Below are 26276 nucleotides of genomic sequence, written 5' to 3' on the forward strand. Positions count from 1 at the left end.
GACATTTAGCCTTCCTATCCATGAACATGGAATATTTTTCCATCTTTTAAGGTCCCCTTCTATTTCTTTTAGTAGAGTTATGTAGTTTTCTTTGTATAGGTCTTTTACATCTTTGGTTAAGTTGATTCCTAGGTACTTGATTTTTTTAGTTGCTATTGAAAATGGTATCTTTTTCTTGAGTGTCTCTTCAGTTTGTTCATTTCTAGCATATAGAAACATTACTGACTTATGTGCATTAATCTTGTATCCCGCTACTTTGCTAAATTTGTTTATTAGCTCTAGTAGGTGTATCGTTGATTTCTCAGGGTTTTCTAGATATAAGATCATATCATCTGCAAACAATGACAGTTTTACTTCTTCTTTTCCAATTTGGATGCCTTTTATTTCTTTGTCTTGCCGGATTGCCCTGGCTAGCACTTCCAGCACAATGTTGAATAACAGTGGTGACAGCGGGCATCCTTGTCTTGTTCCTGATCTTAGAGGGAAGGCTTTCAGTCTCTCACCATTGAGTACTATGCTGGCTGTGGGTTTTTCATATATGCTCTTTATCATGTTGAGGAAGTTTCCTTCAATTCCTACCTTTTGAAGTGTTTTTATCAAAAAGGGATGTTGGATTTTGTCAAATGCTTTTTCAGCATCTATTGAGATGATCAATTGATTTTTCCCTTTCGAGTTTTTAATGTGTTGTAATACATTGATTGTTTTTCTGATGTTGAACCATCCTTGCATGCCTGGAATGAACCCCACTTGGTCATGGTGTATGATTTTTTTAATGTGTCTTTGGATTCGATTTGCAAGTATTTTGTTGAGGATTTTTGCATCTATATTCATTAGGGAGATTGGCCGGTAGTTTTCCTTTTTTGTAGCATCTTTGCCTGGTTTTGGTATTAGATTGATGTTAGCTTCATAAAATGAGTTAGGTAGTGTTCCATTTTTTTCAATGTTTTGAAAGAGTTTGAGTAAGATTGGTGTCAGTTCTTTCTGGAAAGTTTGGTAGAATTCCCCTGTGAAGCCATCTGGCCCTGGGCATTTATTTGTGGGAAGATTTTTGATGACTGATTGGATCTCTTTGCTTGTGATGGGTTGGTTGAGGTCTTCTATTTCTTCTCTGGTCAGTCTAGGTTGTTCATATGTTTCCAGGAAATTGTCCATTTCTTCTACATTATCCAGTTTGTTGCCATACAGTTGTTCATAATATCCTCTTATAATTTTTTTAATTTCTTCAGGATCTGCAGTTATGTCACCTTTTTCATTCATTATTTTGTTTATATGGGTCTTCTCTCTTTTTGATTTTGTCAGTCTAGCTAGGGGCTTGTCAATCTTGTTGATCTTCTCAAAGAACCAACTTTTGGTGATATTTATCCTTTCTATTGTTTTTTTGTTCTCTATGTCATTTATTTCTGCTTTAATCCTTGTTATTTCTTTTCTTCTACTTGGTTTAGGATTGGTTTGCTGTTCATTTTCTAGCTTCTTCAGTTGATCCATTAGTTCTTTGATTTTGGCTCTTTCTTCCTTTTTAATATATGCGTTTAGTGCTATAAATTTCCCCCTTAGCACTGCTTTTGCTGCATCCCATAGGTTTTGGTATGTTGTGTTCTCATTTTCATTCGTCTCTATATATTTAGCAATTTCTCTTGCTATTTCTTCTTTAACCCACTGATTGTTTAGGAGTGTGTTTTTTAACCTCCAGGTATTTGTGAATTTTCTAAGTCTCTGATGGTTATTGACTTCTAATTGTATTCCATTGTGGTCAGAGAATGTGCTTTGAATAATTTCAATCTTTTTAAATTTATTGAGGCTTGTTTTATGTCCCAGCATATGATCTATTCTGGAGAAAGTTCCGTGAGCACTAGAAAAGTATGTGTATCCTGGTGATTTGGGATGTAATGTCCTGTAGATGTCTGTTAAATCTAATTCATTTATCAGATTGTTTAGGTTTTCAATTTCCTTATTGGTCTTCTGTCTGGTTGATCTATCTATAGGAGAGAGTGATGTGTTGAAGTCTCCCACAATTATTGTGGAAACATCAATTGCTTCCTTTAGTTTTGCCAATGTTTCTCTCATGTATTTTGTGGCACCTTGATTGGGTGCATAGACATTTACGATTGTTATTTCTTCTTGCTGAATTGCCCCTTTTATTAGTATGTAGTGGCCTTCTTTGTCTCTCAAAACATCCCTGCATTTGAAGTCTATTTTATCTGAGATTAATATTGCTACACCTGCTTTCTTTTGGCTGTAGCTTGCATGAAATATTTTTTTCCATCCTTTCACTTTCAATTTCTTTGTGTCCCTGTGTCTAAGATGAGTCTCTTGTATGCAACATATTGATGGTTCATTTTTTTTGATCCATTCTGCGAATCTATATCTTTTAATTGGGGAGTTTAATCCATTTACATTCAACGTTAAAACCGTGAAGGCATTTCTTGAATCGGCCATCTTATCCTTTGGATTATGTTTGCCATATTTTTCCCTCTCTCTATTAATATCCTTTATTGTACCCATACCGAATCTCTTTAGTACTGAACCTTTCTCCAAGTCTCTCTGTCCTGTCTTTGTTTCTCTGTCTGTAGGGCTCCCTTTAGTATCTCCAGTAGGGCAGGTCTCTTGTTAGCAAATTCTCTCAGCATTTCTTTGTCTGTGAAAAATTTAAGCTCTCCCTCAAATTTGAAGGAGAGCTTTGCTGGATAAAGTATTCTTGGCTGGAAATTCCTCTCTCTCAGAATTTTAAATATATCGTGCCATTGCCTTCTCGCCTCCATGGTGGCTGCTGAGTAGTCACTACTTAGTCTTATGCTGTTTCCTTTGTATGTGGTGAATTGCTTTTCTCTTGCTGCTTTCAGAACTTGCTCCTTCTCTTCTATGTTTGACAGTGTGATCAGTATATGTCTCGGAGTGGGTTTTTTTGGATTTATTCTATTTGGAGTTCGCTGAGCATTTATGATTTGTGTATTTATGTTGTTTAGAAGATTTGGGAAGTTTTCCCCAACAATTTCTTTGAATACTCTTCCTAGACCTTTACCCTTTTCTTCCCCTTCTGGGACACCAATGAGTCTTATATTCGGACGTTTCATATTATCTATCATATCCCTGAGGTCCATTTCGAGTTTTTCAATTTTTTTCCCCATTCTTTCTTTTATGCTTTCATTTTCCATTCTGTCATCTTCCAGGTCACTGATTCGTTGTTCAACTTCCTCTAGTCTTGTACTATGAGTGTCCAGAATCTTTTTAATTTGGTCAACAGTTTCTTTAATTTCCATAAGATCATCCATTTTTTTATTTAGTCTTGCAATGTCTTCTTTATGCTCTTCTAGGGTCTTCTTGATTTCCTTCATATCCCGTACTATGGTCTCATTGTTCATCTTTAGATCTTTGAGTAGCTGCTCTAGGTGTGTCTCTTCTGGTCTTTTGATTTGGGTGCTTGGGCTTGGGTTATCCATATCGTCTGGTTTTTTCATATGCTTTATAATTTTCTGTTGTTTTTGGCCTCGTGGCATTTGCTGTCCTTGATAGGGTTCTTTTAGGGTTTGTAGACCAGTTGAAGTCCTTATCTCTAATTTATCAGATCTACAGCTTCGTGGAGTACACTTTCTCTAACTAACCAGCAGGTGGCGTCCACGAGCCACCTGTTCTCCACAAGCCAGATCTCCCCTGCTTAGCCTTTTTGGTGAGTGGGGGAGTGAGTCTTGTGGGGCCCAATTGGTGTCCCAAGCTTGCGTGTGTAGTTGGTGTTGCCTGCCCTGTATGTGGGGCGTGTTTCTGGGCAGTCGGGGAGGGGGGGTGGCCCTAACAATCAAATCTCCCTGATGATCCTAGAGTTTTAAAGCTACTGCAATAGTCTAATCCTTCAGTTCAGTCCTGCCACAGTTTGTCTCTGCCACTGACCCACAAGTCTTTGGTATTGGCGTATGGCTCCTGAGACTTGCAAGTGGGCCCCTCTTCCAGGCTGTGCACCCCGGGTCCTCTGTTGAGGGATGACTGTGCTATGTCACAGGTGAGTGCCGTCCCCCCAGGGCAGTTCTGGGCTGCTGGGCTGTGTTGGGAGGCTCCCAGTCTGCTCAAATGATGGCTGAATGGGGCTCTGTTAATTCACACTGCTCCCCCTTCCCAGCTCTGGGACATTCAGCTGAGGTTGCAGGGAAGGCTAATGTCCACGCCCAGTTTTGTGGTGTGTGCCTGTTATTTGAAGCACTTCCGTCACACTGGGTTGTCTGGGGCAGCTCTGGGCTATGGGGCTGGCGATGGGCAGGAGTGTTTCCTGTCCACCAGGATGGTGGCTGTGAGCGGACACCCCCCTTTTCTTGGGAAGTTGTGTTGTTTAGTGAATTTTCTCAGCCACTGGATTATTGCCTTTTGTCTCAGAGCTCTCTTAGTTCTGCTCTTGACTTGACGTGCCCAAATTTCAATTCTTTGAAGCTTTCTGTATTGAGCTTCTTAGAGTAATTGTTTTAGAAAAAACAAAAAGGATTTAAAAAAAAAAAAAAAAAAAAAAAAAAAAAACGGCCCTCCTCAGAGATCTAATGGGTTATTGAAATGCTAATAGACAAAGCAACCAGGGCCATTAAGGAAAGGTGCCCTGGGCAGAGAGATCAGCCTTGCTTCGGGATTTGCATATGCGCCTCAAGGCCTGATCTCCGCCCTTCCCCTTTCTGTGTTCACCAGAACTCCAAAAATCCTCTGCTTTTACTTTGGAGCTTCTCGTGTTGTTTTCCTTCTATGCCCGTCTCCTCTCTGCTGGGCTGGCTGCTCTCAGAGTCTCTGGTGTCTGGCCTCAGTCTATCTATGGTTGGAGTTTGAATCAGTAGAATGAGTTTCCGATGAGAGCAGCCACTGCAATTCTCCCTTCTCCTTCCTGGAGCTGACAGCCCCTCCTCCCCCGGGACTGAGCCTGGCAGGGAGGGGCGCGGGTCCCCTGGCCGCAAAAACTTACAGATTTCGCTGATCTCAGCAGTTCCACGTTTTCATGAGTGTTGTATGAAGTATGCCCAAAGACAGATTGCTCTGTGGTGTCCAGTCCACGCAGTTCCTGGCTTTTTACCTACTTTCCTGGAGGAGTAACTAAAACATACAGCTCACCAGTCTGCCATCTTGCCCCGCCTCTGTAATGTGGATTTAAAACCCAGTTTATGTGTTTCTTATTGTGTTGCCTTGGAGAAGATATTTCACTATCTTTACCTCATTATCTCAAAATGGGAATTGAATATGTATAGGACTCAGAGGTGTGGGGGGAAGGATTAAATGTAATAACCTGTGGGAAAAGTGCCTAGCACAGGTTCAGTTCACCAGCTGGCACACAGACCTTGCATGTTGTTAACACAGACAACTGCTGTTGGCTCATAGATAGTTCATAGATGAAGGTGGACATCACACATTGTCAATCTAGAAGGTACTGAGCTCAGTTGAGTAAAATGAACACTTATGAGTGACTTCTAAATGCTGGACGTTGTGATGGGGGCTTCGGTTGGAGACACAAAGTCCTTAGAAAGTGTCACTCACTCTTTGGTTTCCTCTTAAGCTTTAAAGGACACTGGCTGGGATTCTTATATGTCCATGATTAGTATATAGAGGCATCATGTATACAAAAAAATACATTTTAAAAATATTAACAAATCCTGCTTGATTTGGTTTTAGAAAAAATCATTGATTTAAATGGGGAAGCCTTTTTCTCTCAAGGATATATTTGTAAATTATGAGACCACAAAGCATGGGTACAATAGCCTACATTTTACCCATTTATGCATTCTCCAGCTGTGGCACAATGTGTGACATTGTTCCACTATCTAAACTGTAAAATAAAAGATTATCCAAATGCACTGGATATGTATAAGTATAAGAAATTACTTTGTAAGTCATAGCTGATTTCTCAGTGCTTGTTTTCCTCTTTCAGCTGAACAGATGATTTCTTTCCTGGCATGAAATCCCCTAGATGGCACCAGAGAATACTATATTTAAGTGGTTTTTGTAATATCCCTAAGTAGATGAGGTGAAGTAATTTTTATTTGTCTACAAATAAACATTAATAAGAAGTTGAACAGGAGGGAATGTAATGTGCAAGGTTAGTGTTTATGCATTCAGTATTTAAAAGATGTACTACATGCTCCTTGAAAGAGAAAATTGGTAATTTTGTTTGTGGGTGTCTCAGAATTGGTCTTGGTATCTTAATTAGGAAAAAATTCATTTGGTGTAGACAAAGGGACTTCTGCAAACAGGACAGAACCTGAGGCTGATTGTTGGTCCAGTGACATTTATAGTGGAGTTATACAACACAGTATCAGAGTCACATAGGAGAGGAGGGAGTGAGTTTAAATAGGGTCCTGAAGTCAAATGTCTTAGGGCACAAACAGGGGAAGTAATGAGGGGGGTGGTGGGCTGGATGTAAGACAATGGGATGTGGTGGCACCTGTGGTGGAACTTCAGAGTGACCACATACATTTGCTAAATAAAGACAGCATACCTGCAGGTTCAGTGTGGCCCACTGGCTATGAGACGGCAACTTTTGTAAATCCAACCCTGACAGTGTTTAGGTTAGAAATCTAAGGCTGAGATCACGCAACTTACCTGAGGTCATAGTTAGTGATAAAGTCAGGGCTCTACTCCCATTTCCTTGACTCCATTCTCTCCTTTTTGAAATTGTACCATAAAGTGTCAAAGTTGTCCCTAGCACCAGACATCCCTCCAGCCTCTCTGTTGCTCTTTTCTTGTCCTCCCTTCAGCTGTCCAATGTCCATGGAATCATGTGAGAGTTCTTGTGCTCTGAGCTGCATTTAGGTTGAGAGCTCCCAACTCAAGAGGTTTCAGTAACAAGGGCCTTTTACTCCTCTGTAACAGGAAACTTGAGATGGGATAGCTACAGGGTTTGCTAATTCAGCAGCTCAACGATATCATCACAGCCCAGGATTTTTCCATCTTTCCACTCTGCCATCTTTTCTTTCTCACTTTTTGCCCTCATGGCTGAAAAATAGCTGCAGCATCTCCAGACATCAGGAGCAGACATGACAATATCCAGTGATCAGAAAAGAACTGTTCCTTCTTTGGGTCTCTTTTCAAATATGAAGAAACCTTTCCCAGAAGCCCGCAGCAGTACCTTCTCTCATGTGTCATTGGCCAGTACTGAGTAACCCTGTCTGTTAAGTCAAAGATTGCCAAGGGAAAGGGAGAGCCATCATGGCCTCATGGCTCTCATTTGAAGTGTTTGGAAATGTGTGGGAATGTTTTTGGTTTACAAGATGAATGAATACCTGTCTGCAGTGTATAGGACCCAGGACACAGGAATGTGAAATTTTCTGCCATGCTCGGGTCAGTCCCTTACAGTGACTAACAATCATCTCACCAAACACCAATTGTATCCTTCTTGAGAACTTTCTGCTGAGTCACATCAACTGCTGAACCAAATAGGGTTCTGGCAATAGGGAAGAAGGGAGGAAATGGCTTCTGAGTAAACAATGAAAAGCCCATGAGTTCTTGTTCCTGCTTGGGTCCTATGTTACTGCTTCCCAGAATTCTGCATAAGTAGCATAAGGACAAATGCTCAAAGAAGGTCAGCCTACTTGGTTCTTTTGGTAACAGACTAAAATAAGATAAATGAGAATATAATAAACATGAGGCATTTACTTGGATAACATAAATGCAGAAAGAACTGTTACTGCTCTTCAACAGACAAATAGTACTTTTATTCTCCTACTGGTGTGGGGATGGGAGAAAGGAAATAATTGACCAGGTGTGTTTATTTTGGGGGGTGGGAGGGTGGGAGGAGTTGGGAGACCACCTGGAGATAGAGAGGAATCTTCTAGATTTCTTAAGTGTCATGGGGTAGAATTAACATTTTATGAAAACGACTTCAGGCTCTGAAGTCATAGAAACTTGGTCCACTGAATCCAGGCTTGCTGTAAACTATCTGACTTGGGGAAATCCCCAAAACTTTCTGAGCCACAATTATACCCTCTTTGAAGTATGGTTAACAACAATATCTTCTGGTAAGTTGTTGCCATGATTACATGGGAAAGCAGAAGGCAAATCCTTAGCACAATGCCCTTCACAAAATAAGTGCTCAGTAAATGTCAATTTCCATCTCCTTTCTGTGAATGGGAAATTATTATTTATCCTTTCTCACTAGATATGGTTGCCAGATTTAACAAATCAGTTAAATTTGAAGTTCAAATTTGGGATATGCTTACATTAAAAATTTAATTCACTTGGTATATACTTATACTAAAAAAATTATTCATGCTTTATCTGGACTTCAAATTTAACTGGGAGTCCTGTATTTTTATGTGCTAAATCTAACAATCTGGGTGTCCTGCATTTATTTGGTAGTATTATCCCTACCCTCCTTCTTTTTACTAGGTTCTCTCCAGCCAAAGAATAGACAAATTAAGTCTAAATTAAATATGACTGTCTCACTCACAAATTTTGAATTTAGAAAGCACTTGGCAGACCAGAGTAGAGCACCTTCAGCTCTTTTAATGAACACACATCCTCTGAGCTCAGGAGGAAAAAATCCTGCCTAGACTTAGACACGGTGAGCAGTTCTCAAAAATCCATTTTCGTGTTCACGAACTTTGTGGTTAATCTTCCTCCAGAGTGTTTTCTTTCACAGTTGGCTATTCCATGTCTGCACAGATCTGCAGTAAATACTCTACTGCACTGCTGAAAAGAGAGGAAAAACATTACCATCTGCATCTACAGCTTGCAAATTACAGCTTGCAATCACCTGCTATTAAATAAAGACACTTTAACAATATTTTGGGTTTTAAATTAGCAATTTACATCACAAGACTCTGAAAATACTAGTCTTTTAATACTGCAATTTTCTTTCCTTTTAACTAGGCATCAACATGTACTGAATTTTTGAAAAACGCAATACAAAGTAATGTTTATTTAAACAATAGCCACCAATGGTATGAGACACACAGATGGAAATCCAATAGTTCCTTGCTTAGTGGGAGGTTTCCTTGGAGGACCCTGATGGGGTTGCAACTCCCAATTTACATCCATAGGGGGAATCCAGGCATTGCCTTTTTTTTTTTTTTTTTTTAAAGCTGTTTGGCCACACTAGGCTATGTGTCATCTAAAAATGTGATCTCAAGCCGGGAATTAGAGGCAAAGATTTTATTTGAAGGAGCCTAGGAGCAAGAAGGCTGAAAGGAAGAAAGCTCGAGTGGGAGTATTTCCTTTTGTCACTTGACATCAAGGCTGAATTGGAGGGGATTGGCATTTGTGCAAAGCACACTGGATGCAGAACAAGATGGATTTGGAAGCATACAAAGAGAGAGAGATTAAGCAGCTTTGTGCCTCAGGGGGGCAACTTATATAGGAGGGTTATATCTATATCTAAATATAGAGGTTTGTCTTCAACTTCTTATTATTGGGCGTTTATTCGCTCTTTCATTTGACATCTGAGTTAGGGACTGGGAAGACACCAGGGGCTGGGACGCGTTACAAAGAGGTAAGTATACGTTTTGCAGTGCGAATCACTGGGTTGTAAATTCCTTCCCACAAACAAAAAGCATTCTGGAGCATTTTAACTATTAGAAGGCAGTCTGCTTTCCTCTGCCACCCAGGCTTCTCCTTGCAGTCAGCGGCTGTTGACAAACAGCTGCTTCTCATAGCTACCCCAGATTTAGGACTGCTCTCACTACTACGTATTCTTTAAGCCTAAGACAAAACCAAACCAGAAAAAAGAATGCACTACTCTTTTCTTTATTGTTCTTGCCATTTTTTTCCTTTTCTATAAACCAGGACACCTGCTTTTGAATCTTAAATACTTTCCTTTTCACAGTGTACTGTGTTGTGATTTCTACACATGGCTCCTGCTCAATAAATGTTTGCTGTTATTGTTAGTTGTAGTAGGAGTAGTTAGAGGTTTAATGCTACGTCATGCCAAATTCTAATTGGAAAGGGGAAGGATCTTTGAGAAAAAGTCTTGCTGTAGATTTCAACTCATGCCATGAACATGTGGCTAGTTATTGGTGGAGAGATTTGGATGATGTTAGGTCCTTCCAAGGATCGGTCAATTTTGCTGTTCAGTGCCACAGTTTCAGGCATGAGTCAAACCAAACACAGCTCTGGTAAGGACGGCTTGCGGCTGGTAGCAGTTTACTGGGAAAAGCAGCAAACTGAATGGGTCAGCCCTCTTAGGCTTATTGGTCACCTCTGATGCCATTTATCACCCCATCTTGTTATCTCTGTCAAGGCCTAATGTTAGTCCCTCTGTTTAATGATTACATTGGTTTCAATCTAATCTCCTAAGTAGAATTCAGATGATTTAGGGCCTAGCTCCACTGGTGTGTGGCCACCAGGCTTTGTTCGGATCCTTTTATTAGGTGCTATTTATTGTACCATTTGCTTATAGAATTGGAGATCATGGATAGAATTTTTTTTTTAATTTTCCATTGCTTTTTTTCTTTTCTTTTCTTTTAATTCATTTTATTGAGATATATTCACATACCATGCAGTCATACAAAATGAATCATACATTCAATTGTTCACAGTACCATTACATAGTTGTGCATTCTGGATAGATTTTTACTTCATGTTGATTTTATACACATTCTTTTCCAAGGCTTTTAAAATCTGAAAGTACAATTGTCACCAAAGCATAACATTGGAGTCATTCTTATTTGCTTAAATAGAACTCACAAAGACTGGACTTCTTCCTTTAGAAGTCTCTACACATACTTGAGTGACAGAAAAGCTCTTGAATGGATATTGCTAGATTTTCTGGATTCATGACCTATTTCATGTCTGTTAATGAACATTCTAAGTGCTGTTAGGAACCACTTAGATGTAACTATTGTTTGAAGCCAAAACTTATAAACAGAGCCTTTGGATGATTGAACTTTGAGTGTTTTTTTTTTCAGTGATGCATGTTGTTTTATAATTTATCAGTTTATTGACCCCAGACACTATAGAATAGTATTAAGAATATAGTTGATCCTCAATTTTTGTCCTGCCTAACTGAACAGGGGTTGGAGTGATGATAAAATAAGGCAGCTTTAGGCAAAAGTCATTTACAAACAGTAGAATCCTATTTATATAAAAACATGATTAAAATCACATATTCCAGGCTCTGATTGCATTGATGTCAGAGCCTGAGGCCAACATCTAACATCTAACTTTGATGGTCTTTTAGCAGGGTATTAGAGTCTATAATTTCTCTCTCTCTCTCTCTCTGTTTCTTAAGTGTTCCTAATTAATTTTCCTCATAAATAATGTTTTCCAAATCTCCTACTACAATTCTTTCAACTATGAGACTGCAAATTTCTTGTTTTCATAAAATGTTTTTGGACCATTTTGAGGAAGAGACAGAGAAAGAGAGAGAGCAATCTAGTGGAAGAGCCATCTGCTCACCTTTATTAAGACTTTGAAAACATTAGTATGTACACTTCATTAAAACTCATTAGGCTTACTGATCCTGACATTTTACAAATCCTTGGATACTTGTTATCATCCTTCACATCCATTTTTATGATCTCTCAGCTGGAGAGAAGATGGATATCTGTTTTATCTACCTTTAAGCCTTTAGCTAATAAATAAACATAATTCCATGTATTTGGCTTTGCCATTGAGTTTACATTTTAAAGAGTCTCTAACTATTCATTCATATTTTAAAAAAAATTTTATGATTTTTTCTTTTATACTGTATATTTAAATAGAGAAATGGTAGGTTTACATAAAAATAATGCTGAAAATACAGAGATTTCACTCATATTTCATCTCTCAAAAATGTCCTCCTGCATTCTCTTTTGAGCTAGTAATAATCACAAAACCATAGAATTTCAATCTTGGAAGACATTTTAAAATTCATAAAAATCCAATAATTCATCCCATGCTTGAATCTTTTCTATGCCATCTCCACCAAAAGGCTAACTAGGTTCCCCTTGAACATCTTTAGCCACTAAACACCCACTACCTCCCAAGAGAGTCCATTCCATTTCCAGATATTTCTAGTGGAAAGAAATTTACTTTCCACTATTGATGTTGGTCTGTTCTCAGTGGAGACACAAAACATGTGGCATATATTTGAAGACAACTATCCTATTCCCTGCATGTTCCTTTCTCTATGCCAAATATTCCTGATGCTTCAAGTCCTTATATGATGTGATTTTGAGTCTCTCTATCCTGCAGGCTTTGGCTCTGGGCATGCCGTAGTTAGCCACTAAGAATAATAATGATAAAATCTACCTGTTCTGGTTTGCTAATGCTGCCGTTTTGCAAAATATCAGAAATGGATTGGCTTTTATAAAGGGGGTTTATTTGGTTACAGAGTGACAGTCTGAAGGCCATAAAGTGTCCAAGGTAAGGCATCAATAAGTATTCCTTCACTGAAGGAAGGCCAATGGTGTCTGGAAAACGTCTGTTAGATGGGAAGGCACGTGGCTGGCGTCTGCTGATCCCGGTTTGTATTCCAGCTCCTCTCTCAGCTCCTGTGCGTTCTTCAAAGTGTCCCTCTTGGCTGTAGCACCTCCTTCTGTCTGTGAACACTTTTATGACTCCAATGATTCAACCGAGACCCACCCTGAATGGGTGGAGTAACACATCCATGGAAATTATCCAATCAAAGGTCTCACCACAGTTGATTGAGTCACATCTCCATGGAAACACTCAATCGAAGGTTTCCAACCTATTTAACACTAATACATCAGCCCCACAAGATTGCATCAAAGAACATGGCATTTTGGAGGACATAATACATACAAACCGGACACTACCATACTGAGCTCTTCATGGTCCAGGTGTTTTACAAACCTTGCAAGTCATCTTCATTCTATAGATTAGGAAAACAATGATAAAGAGAAGTTGAATAGTTTTCCCAAGGCCACACATCAAGTGGTTGGCAGAGCCAGGATTTGGGCTGATAGGTTTGCTGATCCAGAGTGCATGTTCTTAACCCTACATTACAATGGCCTTTATAAAATGTGATAACAACCCCCTCACTCTTTCGATTGAAGAAATCCAAATGCTACAGTTCTGGTCTGATTCATTCAGAGTGGAGAAAGGTTGTCATTTACCTTGTTCTAGAAGTTACACCAAATCAAAGAATTGATAAGGACGAAGCCCAGGAAAGAAGGAGGGGAAGCAGAGGAGCTAGAGGTTAGTAGGAAGGATCGTGAGACTCTGAATAATTGAAAATGGGGTCCCTGGCATGGGGAGGCAAGCTCTACATAGGTAATGGCAAAAATGGAAAGTTGGCAGATAAAAAAGGACAGAGGCATGGATGCTGTTTCCCAAGTCCCTAGGGCAGGCTCCAATCAGCAATGCAGCTTTTAAAGCACATTCTCAGGCCGTATTTTTAAACACTGAGCTGTACTATGTTCTGTGCCTGCCCATTGTCTTTTGGATGAGAACAGTGAAGTCTGGAGGGCCAAACCCAAGCACTTGATGTCTTGTTTGCCTGGCAGTATGCTGGGATTCATGCCACACTGCTTTTATTTAAATTGACTTTTGGGGGGTGTGTGTATGCCTGTAAAGAAAGAGTCATTGAAACCATACTTCTTTTGGGCATATGGTCTTCCTTTGAAGGGAAACAATTTTCACAGCAAAAGAGAGAGCTGAAAGTGGTCAAGGAAACCTTATATTCATCACTGTACTTAGCAAATATCTAAAGGTGAGAAAAGATGAAAGGAAAAATTGGAAGTCCTAGTATCTTTTGCTTGTTTCTTTGACCTAAGTGGACCACTAAATTAAAGGATAGCATTGCAAAGGAGACCTAAGAGGTTGTTTAGTTAAATCTTGTCATTTTATATTTGAGGAAACTGAGGTCCTGAGATAAGATGCATCTTCCCCAGTGCTGTACAGCCAGGTCATGACTGAGATTAGAGTTTGGTCCAGGGCTCTTTCTACCATACTCTTTTACACTTAATATTCCTTTCATGAAGCAAATAATAACTGTTCTACTGAAATGCACTGACACATGAATGGAGTTATAAGTGCCTGGGAAGCTTGCTGTGCAACGTGATACAGAATTCAGTGTACAATGCATCCTTCTTAGGATGCTGGAAGTACCAGAGGGATTGGTTGCAACATCATTTCAGCTGGCATCACGATTCCCTATACCTCAGCTACACTATTTATGATGAGCCTAGCTTCCGGTGTTTCTCAAAATATGGTTGTTACAACATTGGAATCAGAATTGTGGGGGAAAGAAGTGTTTTTCATCAAAATGCAGATTCTTAGGCTGCCCAGCAATCTACCCACATCAGAATTGGGGTGGGTGACAAAGCCTGGAAATCTGCATTTGACATGCATTCTAGATAATCCTTATGCATACTGAAGTCAGAGAAATGCTTGTTTTAATCCACTGGTGTATTGTTTCATATTGATGCTATAACAAATTGCTACAAATTTAGCTATTCAAAACACTCTGAAATAGATTTCACTAGACTAAAATCAATGTGCCATGGAGCTGCATGCCTTCTGGAGGCTTTAGGGGAGACTCTATTTCCCTGCCTTTTCCAACTTCTAGAAGCTGCCCTTACTTCTTGGTTTGTGACTCATCCATCAGTCTGACCTCTGCTTCCATCATCACATCTCCTTTTCTGACTATGATTTCCCCATCTTCTCTTTTTCTTATAAAGAGACTTGTATTTACATTGGTTCTTTAGATAATCCCAGATAATTTCCTCATCTTGATAGCCCTAACTTCATCACATCAGTGAAGTCTCTTCTATCATGTAAGGTAGCATATTCACAGGTTCTGGGGATGAGGAGGTTGACATCTTTGGATGGAGGCATTATTCTGCCTACAAAAACTGGTTTTAAAGTGTTTCAAAGAAACAGAAAACATTTAATCAATGGAGTTTTATGTGGAACTTCCACAAACTAAAGCTGCGAGGGGAAGGAGGCAGAGAGGGGAAACATTAGGTGCCAACACTATTCCTGCCTTTCCAAGGAGCATTTCTAGGAAACTGGAGGACTCTGCCAAAAAGAGTTTGGAAAATGAGTCCCAATATATGTGCTTACCTAAGAATCCACTTGGAGGAATCCAACCATCAGTCTTTATTTTGTGTCTACTGTGTGACTTTCTAACAGTTTACTTTGCAATTATCATTCAGCCTTCCCATTACTTGAATTTTTAAGAAACTCCTATTAAACTTACTGCAGAAAACCAAATGGGACTTTGCTTTATCAGTGATGAAATCACTGTTTTAATTGTAAGAGAAAATGCTAGTCATCTTTACATTCCTTGGAATTATTTTCCAAAATTTTTCCATGAAAAAGAAAATAAACAGATAATTGGTAGCATTTTTTTTTAAGGTATACTTTTCTTCTGTATACCTGTGTAAGTGTATCTTATTATATGTATCACCTCATCTCTGTTTCTTTTTTCTAATAAACCTTGGCATTGATTGTGAAAGCTTATTTCCTTTTGGTAATATTTTTCCTTTGAGATACTGTTTGGGTTCTGACAAAACTTTGTTGGTATTTCTGAATTAAACTTGGAAAAGTGGCACTGATTCATATTTTTTAACCAATACATAACAGCAGTAAAAGCTATCTAGAGGGAAATGAACCAATGGCAGAAAATTATCATTTTCTCTTTAAAAGACTTTTTTTATGTCACTGTATCAGGAGACCCTTGGCTATCTGCCCTCTAGACAATACTTCTTTCACTTGGAAAAAAGATGCATTTGTGAACTTTCTTTACTATTTATAGAGCAATTGGAATATAATTATGGGGGTTAGTGAGTCCAAATACCATAGGACAGGCCAAAGGCTGGAAATTCTGGTCTGAGTGATGTTGAATTCTTGAGTCCAAATTTCTTAGGCTAGAAACTCAAGAAAGAGTGGAAGGTGTAGTCCTGAGGCAGAATTCTTTCAGTTTCCTGGAATCCTCAGTTCGTTCTATTAAGACTTCCAACTGATTGGATGAGGCCCACCAATGATAAATACAAATGCCATCTATGAAATAACTCCACAGTAATAATGAGGCCAATGTTTGACCAAACAACTGGACACCACAACTGAGCCAAATTGACACATAAAATTAACCATCACAAAATCTTTCTCTCTCTATTTCTACCTTGTTCCTTCCTTCCTTCCTTCCTTCCTTCCTTCCTTCCTTCCTTCCTTCCTTCCTTCCTTCCTTCTTTCCTTCCTTCCTTCCTTCCTTCATCAATCATTTTATCTCTCTATCCTCTAATCATCTATCTTATATTTAATTAGTCAGTTATTCCAAGAGACGACTAACTATCATCCTTGAAATAAAAGAAAGCTGCTTTTTTTTTTTTAATCAATCTAAAGATCTATGTTCCCCAGCCTGAATTGTTCCAGTCTCTAAAGGAACTATCGTCATTCCAAAGAGGTAATAGAATTTACCTGAGAATAAACAGATTAAACTATTAAATTATTTTTTTTTCATTTTTTTAAATTGTAGAATATAACATATATACATAAAAGTGGCAACTTCCCAAGTGCAATTTAACAAGTAGTTAGAGAGCAAATTTCAGAGAATATTATGTGTTATAATTTCACAGTTTCAGTTTTTCAGTTATTTCCTTATTATGAAATATAAAATATATACAAAAAGGTAATATTTTTCAAAGCATGATTTAACAAGTAGATATACAGGAATTTTCCAAAGTTATTATGAGTTATAGTACTATAGTTTCAGTTATTTTCTTATTGTGAATTACTTTTGTTGAAGAAATCATTATTTTTAGTAAAATGTTTGCTCAAACTTCCGTCTTTTAAAATACTGCTCCCTTTCTTTATTCACATTGGCTTGTAAACTTGCTGAGACAGAGATCACAGCATGGCTAGACAGAAAGAGAACACGGGAAGGTAATAAAGTGAACCTCCCCTCTTGCCTCCCACTGTCTTCCGATCACCGTGAGGTCAGTGTCTCTATTTTCATCCTTGTAATTTTGGTGCTTAGAAACAAATTAGTAAAATTTGTAATTATATATATAAATTTGAAAGCATATATGTATATGTTTTGAAAGCACCACACACACACACACACACACACACACACATATATGCTTGTTGAATAAACAGATGAATGAATAATGGAAGAGTAAATAATTGATGGCATGTTTATGATGTAGGTGGAAGAATTGAGGGGCTTAATAATGGAGACAACTGATTTAGAAATTTAAGAAAAATCACATCTCTAAAATTTCAGGAAATCATGAATTGATTTCCAGGGGATAATGCAACTGATTTTGCAATCCACACGTAACCTAATACTCCAAGAGAGAGTCAAAAGAACCATTCCCCAAAGGTGGCCAGGAAAATAAGCCTTGCCTGGCTTGGTTGAAGCCTGCAAGAAATATGGTCATCTTTGTAAGTAGTTGAGGGAAGAAGGCTCAACTCTAAGTTGTAGGACAGCCTTAACCCTTAAAAATTCACCTCATTTCCTTGGTTTCGGTTTCTTCATCCTTTCATTGAAAGGATTAGACTAAATGGAGTCTGAGTCACATATGAGCGTAGAACTCCATGAAGCTAAACTGATGGGCTTGGGTTCTTGTTGGGGTGGGTCATGAAGGAGCCCTGGAGAGTGTAGTCTGGGTATTCTATAAAGAATGCAACAGACTGAGGATAACATGGACTAAGGAGACAATCGAAGACTTATTTGGAGAAGTAGTGTAAAAAGCTGCCTAGGAAATCTCAGTTATTTTCAAATAATACCCATTTATGATGCTTGGGGCAAAATATTGTTCTGTTATTTCACAAAAGAAAATATGCACCTTGTTCTGTAAACTTGAATATAGTCAAGGACGTACATTGTAATAGTGTGCAAAACAACCTCATCAGGATAAGGTACTTTCTGGGAACAATTCTTTCCTGGAACAAAGCTCTGTGAGGTATGCATGTAATATTTTAAAAATTATATCTCTATGCTAATGCAAGTTTTGTTGTTTCAGTTTTTAAAAGCATTAACTACAGATACCATGTATATTATGAATAGTGATGGGAATCTTTGAAAGTCATGCAATAAATTGTATTTTGGATATTGCAATGAAGTCACCAATTTACTACAAACTTTACTTATCACCAATGCAGTCAAGGAAAAAATATTGCTGACCTACTATTTTCCCATCACTGATTAGGTGCTACATATATAAAGATGAATAAGACATATTTGAGGAATGCAGGTCTCAAGTAGTGGAATCTAAATAAAAAGGTAACTGATCATTCAAAAGTTTGTACACATTTGGGAGAAGTGAAGTGATCAACTAGAAATTTTGAACTCTTTGGCAGCCACATTTAGCACTATAGGAATTCCAGGGATAAAGAAAATTACTATCCTTTTTAGCCTTGCAAATAGCTCTTGAAGTACTTTGAAATACAAGAAGTTTTACCTGCTAGAGCACACACTCACAAAGCATAAAGTCACCAAATCAGAGACAGAGACTGCATTTTATACCTTTACGTGCTCTGTGGACAGTTCCTCTCTTGACTTAAATTAGGGCCAAATAACCTCCGGAAAATGACTTAGTTTATAGGATGCAAGTCTACTGGGCACAGACTCAAGAGGTTGAGGTATAGTGTTTCACCACCTGCTTTAATCCTTTAAAGATTTTGTTTACAACAGTCCATTGAAGATATGGCTTAGGCACAGGCTACTTACCAGGCCATATTACTTGACCACTTAGAGTTGTTAATTTGAGTTATTCCCCTAATGGATTTATTTTCCCCCTTGTTTCTATGACTTGACTGTCACTGGATTTTTCTTTACTTCTATCACCCTTTGTTTCCTATCTCTTTGGAAGATTGGTCTTCTTTTGCCTCACTTCTCCAAGCTAGATACCTGGGAAACATCCAGAATCCTCTTTTGCCTTAAAATCTGTATTAGTTTTCTCTTGCTGCAATAACAAATTGCCACAAATTTTGTGGCTTAAGCAAAAAATATGTATTATCTTGTACTTCTCTAGGACAAAAGTTTGACACAGCTCCCAGTAGGCTAAAATCAAGTTATCAACATGGCTGTGTTCCCTTCTGGAGGGATCTGTTTGCTCATTTGGGTTTTGGCACAAGTCAGTTCCTCGTGGTTGTAGGAGTCAGATCTTTTTTTCCTTTCTGGCTATCAGTTGAGGGCCATTTCCAGCTTCTAGAGGCCTCTCACATTTCTTGACCCTTTTCCTCCATCTTCAAGGTGAACATGCTTTGAATCCCTCTCATGCTTGGATCTCTCCTCCTTCTTCTGTCTTGTTTCTGACCACAGCTGGGAAAGGCTTTCTGCTTTAAGACTGGGTCCACATTGACAATTTAGTATACTTTCCCATCTCTAGGATGGTAATATTAGTCACATCTGCAAAATGACAAAGCATATAATATATTTACAAGTTCTAGGGATTAGCACACAGACATCTTTGGGTAGTCATTCATTCTAACTACCACAAAGTTCCAAATCCAATTTGTTATCAGATTCCATGGATTGTCCTCCTTCCAGCATTCATATCTAATCTCTACTGTGTATATCAAAGTCTGTTGCTCCTAGTCAACAACTTCAGGCATTGGCTGGACTATTAGAGTGGTACCTCAACTGATATTTGTGCTTTGTCCTGTCTCCCCAGTTTGGCCAAAATCAGATCAAGTACTTGCTCTGCTAAAAATACTTTCAGTGGCTTCTATTGCCCACAGGATGAAGTTCAAAATCCTTATCAATGCCTAAAGACTCTCTGTGATTTATTTCTATCCTTTCCTGAAACTCTCTCCTGCTCTACCTCTTTATCCAATATCCTTCATTCCAGTCCTGTGCTATATGCCAGTTTGTATATAAACTGATTCACAGCTTCCTTTCCATCTGGAACCTCTCCTTCAACAATGAGTGTCTTTCAAGTTAAGATGCTTTATGAACTGACTTCTCCCTTGTCTTTGACTACTATCTCCATGCTAACATTCTCCCATAGAACAGAGACTTCTTTTGTAACAATTTTTTACTCTATTTTCTTTACTTTTTCTGCATCTGTTGCTCGTAGTCTTACCTTTCTATTCCTACTGTCTAGAGTAGTGCCTTGAAAATATTAGCTGCCAAATATCATATTTTTAAATTCATGAATAAATAATCAGTGAATAAAAAATCATTTGCCCCTTGAGGAATGACTTATTTTTCATTCAATTAATTAAGAAGCAGTTGTTTATGATTCACTATTTATTAATCACTCCCATTAAGTATATGATCTATGTATAGCAGTTGGGTCATCACTTTTGTGAAATATAGGTCAACCAACAGATTATCTGTATTTTCATGCAAATGCTTAACACTGAGTTTTGTACATAGAAGTTGCTCAATAAATGCCTATTTTCTGGAAGGAGACGGGAATGGTGGAACTAGGTATCTTCTGAGTTGAGGATCTACTTGGCTGAGTTCAGAGGGCCAGGTCCCTGGAACATGATTAGCCAAGGCTGTTCAAACCTGAAGTGAAAGTGATGACAGGATCAAAGGAGCCAGGATAAGTTGAGAAAAAGCCTAGTTATGCCCTGTGGCCCCTGGGTATAGACCACTCCTCCTTTCTCAAGAACCACAGGGGTGGAGATGCCCAAGCTCCCTCTTTTAGAACACTGTGACACCCAAGATCAGTTCCATGAGCATGAAATCAGAAGTAACTTTGGCAAGAAAGCACTCCCAGACAGCCTGATATTTAATTTAAGTTAAAATGGCAGCAGAGTCTCCGCTGTGCACAGAATTGAGGCATAAGGAGTACACCGAAAAAAGGTGTTGAGGAGGAAATACTGGATTCCTGGATTCCAGTCCTCCCTCAGTCACTAGTTGATTATGTATATGACTTTAGAGATTCCATTTCATTGTTCTGAGACTCTGCTTTACTGTTTGTAAAATAAGACGTTTTAATTTTATGTTTTGTTAAAGCTGGGCTACCTGCTGAAAGTAATGCAAAAAAGTAAAGTCATAGTCTTTGACTGCAAGGAATAATATTGCCCACGGGCCAGTGTGGTTTGGCAGAAAGAGAAGGTGATTTGATAACAACAATAGGTTTGACACATAACCTGAAGTAGGGAAAGAATACTCAAACTTGTTCTTGGCTTTCATTCTCTCACTGCACCACCTACACGAGAAAGCAAGTTACTTGGCTTTTAAAGCGCCCTTCAACCACACACAGGTGTGTCATTTTGAATCAGGAGGGTTGAAATGTGTATTTGTAGCAGGAGATGGAGGATGTCCGCTGTGAGTACGTGGTGTGGGTGTACAGCTGAGTGGTCTGGGTTTCCAACAGAGAGACCCGCAGGGATGCTGATGAATCAGTGGTGAATCAGAGCTCTCAGCTTAGCCCTGGGAAAGCAAGGATCCGGCTGGCCAACTCTCGTCTGTCACTGAATTTGAAATGGCTATGGCTAAAACATATTTCAGAAACTAAAACCAAACCAAACCAAACAAAAACTAGACTTTCTTACTGTCAGCAAGAAAAGAAGTATAACAGATACTGTGATTTAGACTGCTAAGACAAAAATTGAAGCTCTGTTCTCCCTGAAACACTTAGGCAAATTGAAATCTTTGTGATCTCCATTTTTTTATTTTCAATTTTACGGTTTATTGTGCTTAATGGAATGACTGGCCTGATCCAGCTTGGTTTGAAACTAGTACTGTTGACATAAATGGTTGGGTGACTGAAACAGTGCTTTGTAGATATCCATGATAAATCCTACTGCTGAAATCTGGTTGTCAATTAAAGGAGCACCCTGTTGAAAGTATGTGAAACCGAGGTGATTTTAAAAGGCTTTTAAAGGGAATAGAAGTGAGACAGAGCTGGCTAAAATGTAAAAGGCTGTTAGTAGGCAGCTCAAGAGAGTACACAGGTAAAAGGGAGGAAACCATTCTTTTTAGAAGGAAATACCATTTTTCTTATAGTTTCTAATTCAGCAAAGGAAACCTCATGAATCACTCTCTTAGTTTCAAGATAGAAATAGGAAAGGAGAAAGATTCAAAGGGATGATATTACTGTCTCTCAGAGGGAAGCAAAGCCAAGGCTTTGGTCCAGGTATGTGCACTTTCTGTAGATTTAAATAATCTGCATCAGAGTTCTCTTACTGGAGCAGGTAATTGAGACCTAATGGGGATTCATGACAGCTCTGATGTAAACTGCATCAATTCTACAGCAGTGCTCCTGAGAGGGAAAAGAAGAGAAGAGCCTTCATAAACATAATAGTTTGCCTCAATAATGCTGTTGGGGTAGGTTACACCATTTGATCAACCCTTCTCTTTCCCATAGGTACTTTGGACTTTATAAACACATAAAGTCCTCATTTACTTAACAGTTTGGGTGTATTGGAAGGCATTACTGGGGAGCTTCTGCTCTTCCCTAGCCAAGTCAACCATCCCAGTGTTAGAGATAAAAATGGTTTCTCCCATTCAATGGGCCTCTTTACCCCCATACCCTGTGCTCTGTTGAGCAGGAATTGAACCTCCTCTGCCCATTGAAAAATATTTTACTCACCTTAGTCCACAGCACTAAGTTTACTTATGTTTCCAACACCGGTTAAAAGCTTCAAGAAAAGCAGAGAATGATTATTATTGCATTTCTCTCTGCTTGGGCTGGAGATAATGAGCCTGCTCCTGCTGCCCTTTCACATGCATAATGCCTATTGATGTCAGTGAGGTCCTCATGGTGTGCAAGAGCCGTAGATCACATGTATCATCTTGAAAATAATAAGGACAAAGAGATGCTTTTTTTTTTTTTTAGCTTGGCAAAGAAAGCATCTATGGTTCCAAGCCTCTCTAGATGGTCCCAATTAGAGGAAATAATTTTCCTAGAGTAGAGTGCCTGCCATTGTTTCAAGGTGAGCTTTTCAGGAGAAAAGGATTGAGCAAGTTCCCTAGACTGTTTTAGGTTTCCAAAGTCACTTCTCATGGGAGACATGATTAGGAAGTGTTTGCATTCCTCTCAGAGATTCTTCAAAAGCATGTATCTTCTATATTTTTTCAAAGGGAAATGAGGAAGGTTAAAAAAAAGAAGGCAAAAAGAAAAAGCCTGTCTCAATTGTGGGAGGTGAACTGTTCCTTTGGAAATTACTTAACTCCTTTGGGCTTTTGGTTCCCTCTTTTGTAAAGAGATTCGGGTCTAAATCAGTGTTTCCTAAACTTAGCTTATTATTGGTATTACTTGAGGGATCTTGTTAAAAAAAGAAAAAATAAGTGGGTTTATTGTCTCCTTGCTGGGAGATTCTGATTTAGTAGGTCTAGGGTGAGTCCAGCAATCTGCATTTTGAAACAAGTGATTTTGATAATTATACAAATTTGGAAAACTTTTATAAATGATTTCTAGTGTTTCAAATGCTAGAATTTTTTTTTTCTTCTTTTAATGTTGTTGTGCATTAGACTATGGACTTGCTTGGCCTAGCTAATGACTGGGCACATTTGGAGACCATGCTCTGGGACTATGTCTAGTTTCTGCTAGGATGGGCACCAAGAGGACAAGTTAGTTTCAAAAGCTGGGAAGAAGTCTAGTCTGGCAGGCAGGGCATAGTATTAAATGTTATAGCCATAGATAGCAGATGCTGGTTCAAGCAAGGTGATGGAGCTGTCTAAAGAGAGGGCAGTGTTAGGCATTCATGTACATGTATATAGCTAGGTGTTGGACTTCATAGAGATGTTCCAGCAGCTCACACAGTACAGTCTTCCACATAGTAGAATTATTCTTGATTCCTTTCATGTTCTCACATCTGATAACTCATCAGTCTTTCACAAGAGATAGCTTCCTTACCTCTAGCATATATCCTGAACTTCACTGCTTCTCACCAACTAAGAGTTATAATCCTAATGCAAGAGCCCGCTATTTCTTGAACAAACTGCTTCTTAATGGGTCTCCTTGCTTCAAATCTTGCTTCTTGCCATGTTATTCAGAATAATCAGTGTAATATTTTTAGAACATAAAACCAGGTTATATTGCTCCCCTACTTAAACTTTGATCAGATTCTTTTCAAAATTTCCACTGAATGCAGATTATGGGTAGAGAGTCCGTTTTATTTTTCCAGTGGAAGAAGAATTTCAACGAGCTGAATTGACTTCTGAGAGGTCACTGAATGAGTAAGTGGCACCAAAGAGTATCGCTTAATCCAGAAAGACAAAAGTTTTCTGAATCCAATCTGTTGTATTGCCTTTGTTGGCTCATAACTAACTGAAACTTTTGAACGTATGAAATCTTCATCTTTCTCACTCATTTCAAATAAACTCAAGAGTCTAATTATGCACACTGCTTCTCATAAATGTAATTGATGTTATGCAGTTTGTTGTTAGGAGAACTTTCTCATTCAATTATTTATAATTACTTTTCTTTTCTTTCCTAAAGAAAAAAAGTTCTTTTCCTTCACCAAACACTGGATTAAGTGATTCCCTAGTGAAAGTCAATTATGTGGTGCCCTGGGGAAAGGCATTATGGGAATAGGAATAGTATATCTAAAGGTACAGACACGTTTGAGATAGCAAAACAAATTCAGGAAAGTACATGTGATTTGATGGGCTTTGACTGAAGCAAAGGGCATTTTTGGAAGAAAAGAGAGTTGAGAGAGGTGCCAGGTCATGACAGGTCTTGTGTATTATATTAAGGGATTTATATTAAAAAATGTATGGAGTGAACCATAGAAGGAGGATAACATAGAAGAAGGATAACATTTGAAGTGTGGAAAGATATCTTTGGCATCAACAGGGTGGTAAGAATGACAGTTGGGAGTGAGAGAACAAGACAAGACAGAGAAAAGAAATTGAAAACCAGTATCAGGACATGCTGCTGGCTCTACCTTCAAATTATAAGCAAAAGAATGTGAACAACTCTCACCATTATACTGCTTCCATCTTGGTACAAGAAAGACATCATCATTGCTCTCCTGGATCCTGAAATAGTCTTCCACTGGGACTCTCTGCTCCTATCCTGGCTTACCTCCTTTTATAAATTTTTTTTGGTCAGCACAGTAGCCAGAATGATACTCTTAAAACATAGAGTATGTTTATTCACTCCTCTCCTTTAAATCCTCCAGTGGCTGGCAGATCTAAGATGGTGGCATAGAGAGGAGTGGAAGCTAGTTAGTCCCCCTGGAACAACTAATAAACAACCAGGAACAACTAGTAAATAATCTGGAATAACTGCGGGGGGGACAAATATGACTGTCTACTCACCATACACCAACCTAAATTGGGAGGAATGCCTGAGATTGCAGCATAAAATCTGTAAGTAAAAACTGCAGATCCAAGCTGGGAGTCTCCATCCCCCACAGCCTGAGCTGCAAAGCCTTGTGGTGCTAGAGAGATGCTCTCTCCCAGCAAGTGAATATAGCTCAGGTGAGTTCCAACTGGGGTTTTAATTAACAAGCATGACTGCTTGCCATGAGCTATGAATCCCCAACAAGCAGAGGCTTTGGGTGACAACTGATCTTGGAGAGCTGGAGGGTGGCTTTCTGTCCCTTTCTCGGCTCAATTGAGAGAGCCTCAGCCATTTTCAGTTCCCAGCACTCTGACCCAGACAAGGGTAGAGATAGCACAGGCAGAGTCTATTCAAATGCTAATGACCTCTCCTTAGGGGAGTTATCTTCCCTAAGAGGAAAGGGGTGGGGCTCAGATCTACTACCTGCCTTCCATTCAGAACCAGGCCCCAGAGCCTGGGGGAAAACAGCCACGGGCCACACCTCCTTACACCAGTCTGGAGTTACAGGCTGATAGGCACCACATGCTGGGCATAAAAGCACAGTGACTTGAGACATCACAGGGTGTACCAATTTTCTAAGGCACACCCTCAGGGAAACCAGATACTGAATATTTCTTCCTTCTGGGACCTGAGCCCGTTCTGGTCAGGGAAAACCTGATTGGGGTAACCAAGGAAACAATGTCTAGACAACAGAAAACTACAAACTACACTAAGAAAAATGAAGTATGGCCCAGTCAAAGGAAAAAACTTACACTTCAACTGAGATACAGGAATTGAAACAATACTAAGTCAATTCAAAAAGTTTAGGGAAGATATAGTGAAAGAGATGACTTATATAATGAAAACACTGGGCATACATAAGGTAGAAATTGAAAGTTTGAAAAACTAACTGGCAGAATCTATGGAAATGAAAGGCACAACACAAGAGATGAAAGACACGATGGAAACATACAACAGCAGATCTCAAGAGGCAGAAGAAAACACTCAGGAACTGGAGAACAAGGCACCTGAAAGCCTACACACAAAAGAACAGATAGAGAGAAGAAGGGAAAAATATGAGCAACATCTCCAGGAACTTAAGGACAAAACAAAAAGCAAGAACGTACATGTCATTGGTGTCCCAGAAGAAGAAGAGAAGGGAAAAGGGGCAGAAGCAATACTAGAGAAAATAATTGATGAAAA

The sequence above is a fragment of the Choloepus didactylus genome, chromosome 3, assembly GCF_015220235.1.
Source record: "Choloepus didactylus isolate mChoDid1 chromosome 3, mChoDid1.pri, whole genome shotgun sequence".
NCBI lineage: Eukaryota > Metazoa > Chordata > Mammalia > Pilosa > Megalonychidae > Choloepus > Choloepus didactylus.